Here is a 4,575-nt window from a genome sequence, read left to right on the forward strand (position 1 = left end):
CAGACTTCCGGTACCAGGCCCAATAGAAGTGGAGAGTGTGTTTACGCCCTGGGTTTACCCGTCTGTCATTCCCAGCTTGGGGACGGTAGTTGCTGATTTTTCAGCCTGTTTTGCTTTTTACTTGTTACTAGGATGGAGTGGTGCCTTCCAAATTCCTTATATACGGAGTCAGAAACTTGAAGTCTGTTTGCTAGTTTTTTATTTATGTTTTTGCCTCTGTGTTCATTATGAAATTGAACTATAATTTTTCTTTCTTAAGTTTCCTCCATTGAGTTTCCGTAGCAATATTATACTTACCTCCTAAAATAATTTATAAACCTTTTCTGTTTTCTGACATATTTTGTATAACAGAGGTTATCATTTATTTTAAGATTTCATATCACATGCTAATAAAATTATCTCAGCTAGAAAATATATTTTATCGAAATGTTGCTTAAACTCTTGATTCACTTTTCTGAATGGCTGTTTTTGAATCAGATTTTCTCTACCTTTCTAGGTTGGCTTTGATAACTGATACATTTTTATACATTTCCCATTTCTCTGTTGGAATTGAGGGGACTGAAAACAAATTTCATGATTTCTTGCATTTAAAATCTCCTAAGTGGCCCCTGAAAATACTGTTTGCTCATTTATGCAAGCACCCATCTCTCTATCCATTCACTCATTCACTCTTTTAAAAAGATGATTCAAATATTTCCCGAGGCGGTCCCGTACAGTTAGGGATAACGGAGTGTCTTAGCTGACCTTCGGGAAGGCGCGCTATGACCCTACCTCCTGACTACCACCCTGGGGCAGCTCTCTCCCGCTTCAACCTGGCACCCAGCCCAGAGGAGGGGGCCTGAGGCCTCCTGCTAACACCTCGAACGCAGACCTTCCAGACAAGCTCAGAGGACGGAGTGCCCTGTAGACACAGGACTCCAACCTCACCAGACACCGGGGGCCAGAACACGGAGTCACGGCGCCTGGAATTCCTGACCCACAGAATCTGCGAGATAATTTAACCCGTTAACTTTTGGAGTGTTACTCAGCAATAGATCACTAGTATTCACCGCAAGCCTTAAAAACATTTTCTTTTTAGTAAATAAACATTGTTTACAAAAAAATTCTGCTTTTTTCAAGATACCAGACTATTTATTATCAGAAACCATATTCCTTGAAAATCGAATCGCAAGGCTAAACGAAGACGCATAGTTGACCTCTCGTATTTCTCTTTTTATCCTGAGAAAACCGGTCCTGACGCGGACTGGCTGTGTGCGCGTCCGCCAGAGGGTCACGTACCTTCCCTGCAAACCACCACCGGCCACAGGGAGGGAAAAGACCATCGTTACTTTGGACGACTCGGGTTTGCGGAGACAGTGCGGGCCCACCACCCCAGTGCGGGAACACACGGGAGGCTCCCCGGCGGGAGGAGGGATGCGGGGCGCGGCGGGGGCCCAGCTGCGCGCGGGTCTGCGCCCGGAGCAGCCCGCACGTCCGCACCCCTGCGGGCCGCAGCCTCAGCTCTGCGCTCCTTGCTCTCCAGCACTCTTCCCTCCTTCCAGATTTGCTCGCGGGTCACCAGGCGCGCACACTTCCCAGAACGCCAGGCAGGTGCAAAACCTCGGCTCTCACTCCTTGGGGAGAAAGGGGCCCCGATGACCGAGAGTCGCGTTCTGTGCAGCAAATAAAGCCCCCACGCAACCCCCATGGTCTCGCCCCTCTCCTCTCCTTCCCGGCCCTTTGTTCCAAAGAATCAGGACTCGTGGTGCATTTGAGATGCATTCTTTGGATAAAATGGGCCACGAGCCGCGGGCAGCACTCCAACGTCTCCGCCTTTGGGCTCTCCAAGTCGGTGAGAGTGGAAGCAGATTGCTTTTGTGACAGAGTCCCCTTCACCGGCCCTTGGCTTTCTAAGGAAAGGTGCAGAGCGGGCCGTGGAGCCCGGGAGGGGGGCGCAGGGCGGTCTGTGGAGCCCGGGAGGGGGGCGCAGGGCGGTCCGTGGAGCCGGGGAGGGGGGCGCAGGGCGGGCCGTGGAGCCCGGGAGGGGGGCGCTGGGCGGTCCGTGGAGCCCGGGAGGGGGACGCAGGACGGTCTGTGGAGCCGCGGGGTGGGGTGCAGAATTGGGAGAATTGGGGGCAGTTTGGAGGGCTCCGTTGGGAAGGCGATTTTTCTTTCCTAGAAGCACCTGTTCTTTGGGCCACGTGCCTTTCAAAGGAGGATAAAGGCACTGAGGGGGGAGGGTTGGGAGCGTGTTTCTTACCGATTTCCCAGCCCCGCGTCCCCGCGGTCACTGCTTGGAGGGCTTGCGGGTCAGGGTTTCTCGGCGGTGGGTTCCCGTAGACAGTCCTGGAAATCCGAGTTCCCGAACCACCTGGACCGGTCTGAAATATTAAAGGGGATACATTTGTGTTCCATTTCATGAAGGCGGTTTAGAAAAGCCAACTTCTGCGCGGTGGGGATGTAGCTCAGTGGTAGAGCGCATGCTTAGCATGCATGAGGTCCCGGGTTCGATCCCCGGCATCTCCATCCTTTTGTCCCCGCACCGGGGACACGGCCTGCTTCTTCTGGCCCGGGCCCCCCCCTCCGCAGAAGCCGATTCGTCCCCTCCCCCAGCCTCGGCCCCCGCAGCGGTGAGCGCGGCTGTGCGAGGAGCCCCACCGCCGTCTCCACCGCCTGCCCGGCCGCGCCGGACTACAAAGCGAATCGGGAGCTGCTCCCCCCGCCCCCGCCCCCGCAGCTGCAGGAAGAAAGCCTTGGTGACTTGGTGACGTTTGTCCGCGGAAAGTCTGCTCCAAAAGATTTGCGGACGAATCCGTATCTTGGCCGAGTTTCGAGTCCGAGGCCGCCGGAGGCTCCCCGGGCGGAGGCCCAGTGGCAGGCAGGAGGGTCCCTCCGGGGGTGCGTGGGGTGCGGCCGCGCGTGGGCACCCCTCCGCCAGCCCGGGGGCGCTGGGGCCGGGAGCGCAGGCTGCGGACTCGCGGCCGAGAACCCGCTGCCGCTTACCGGCTCCCGCGGTGAGGACGCTCTGCCGTCGCCCCTCGGTGCTCCAGCTCCGCCGTTGGCAGGTCCCAGAACGCGGCGTCGGGTCCTGGTGCCTCAGCCTCCCCCTCTCCACCTGGGACCCCGTCACCTCTGCCAGCAGGCGGTTTAGGACACGATTTCCTGCAGCTTCGCCCCCCTCCCGCCCCCCAGGCAGGCCTCCGGCCGCTTCAGAGTCCCAGGGACCGCAGACACGACCCAGGGGCGCCGCAGATTGCTGGCAGGTGCAGGCCTGAGCGGCGACCGGGGCCAGCATCCTTCACGTCAGACCTAGTGTTCCGGTCTGTCACCTCGGCGGGCCGCGGGGCTCCGACGGTCTCCTCTGAAAGTCTCTCCAAACACCGTCAGCGGCGGGAAGGGGCCGAAGGCAGGTCCTCTGCGGGTTTATGCCTTTCTCGGTCAGGCGTAGCTTATCTAGAGATGCCGCTGGCCACTCGGATGGTCACACATATCCGAGCAGTCCCCAGGCCGGCCAAGTCAGGGCAGAAGAGGGCCCCAGTGGGATGGGAGTTCCGTTCTCCACGTTCAGTTCAGCTAAGTAGAGAGGGAGGGCGCTCTCTCCTTCTCCCCCACCCTCCTTCCCGCTCCTCCCCCTCTCTGCCTTTGTCTCCCCCTCTCTCAATCGCCTCCCACACCTCCCTCTCCCTCTCCCCTCTCCCCCTGAGACCCCTACTTTGCAAAGCTGGTCATTGGGAAGAAAGTAGACCACCTAACAATTGAGGGCCCTCTGGGACAGAAGGCATGTACCCTAAGCCCTGCTACCCCAGGATTAAATTTGGAAGGATCTCTCAGTGATCTAAGAGGCTCGGATCTAGACTTAAAAGTTTCCTGAAATAAAATTACCCTGGAAAAGGGGAGCTAATGTTGATAACTTGGGGCTACGTCTTCATAAGGGAGGACTGGTTTTAATGTGTCATGTGATTCTGGCTTCTGAGAGAAAAAAAATAATGCCCTTAAGAGTATTTCAAGAGATCTCGTTTTTTGTAGTTTTTCAGTCCAAAGAATATTGAGGGGAGCAAAGAGAGAAAGCAAAGTGGCCATTTTCTTAGAACATAGAAATGAGCAGAGAGCTGACATCGGGTGGGAAATTCTATTTGCTGATCTTTATTCCATAGCATTGAAAAGGCTAAAGACTCCTTTTATTTAGCAACAATGAACCTTCTCTGAGCTACACTGAGTCTGACTCCATGTAGCAGTTTCTACAGCCTTGTGGCTAGAGAAATTTAGAGGTGAACCTAGGTCATTTCATGAAAAAAAAATACACATTGTTCTTTTCATTTTAAGGAGAATGAGGTATAGCTGGCCCACATGGTAGAACAGGGTACTCCTCAAACTGTTTAAACTCTTTTTTTTTTTTTTGTAATTTAAAAAATAGTTGATTGTCAAATTGGTTTCCATATAACACCCAGTGCCCTTCCCCATAAGTGCCCTCCTCCATCACCACCATCTCTATTCTCCCCCTCCCCCTCCCCCTTCAACCCTCAGTTCGTTTTCAGTATTCAATAGTCTCTCAAGTTTTGTGTCCCTCTCTCTCCCCAAACTCTCTTTCTCTCTTTC

General features: G+C 54.5%; 1 long non-coding RNA gene and 1 other non-coding gene across 2 annotated transcripts; one reads left to right on the forward strand and one right to left on the reverse strand.

Annotated features, from left to right (window-relative positions):
* Positions 1-1,143: 1,143 nt before the first annotated feature.
* On the reverse strand, positions 1,144-3,186 carry LOC115297156. The gene is made up of 3 exons (XR_003911311.1): positions 2,983-3,186; positions 2,240-2,360; positions 1,144-1,613 (listed from the first exon to the last, which is right to left on the reverse strand). It is a non-coding gene; the product is annotated as an uncharacterized LOC115297156 (long non-coding RNA).
* On the forward strand, positions 2,434-2,505 carry TRNAA-AGC. Its single transcript has one exon. It is a non-coding gene; the product is annotated as a tRNA-Ala (tRNA).
* Positions 3,187-4,575: the final 1,389 nt, after the last annotated feature.

Source organism: Suricata suricatta, chromosome 7 (genome assembly GCF_006229205.1).
Source record: "Suricata suricatta isolate VVHF042 chromosome 7, meerkat_22Aug2017_6uvM2_HiC, whole genome shotgun sequence".
Lineage (NCBI taxonomy): Eukaryota > Metazoa > Chordata > Mammalia > Carnivora > Herpestidae > Suricata > Suricata suricatta.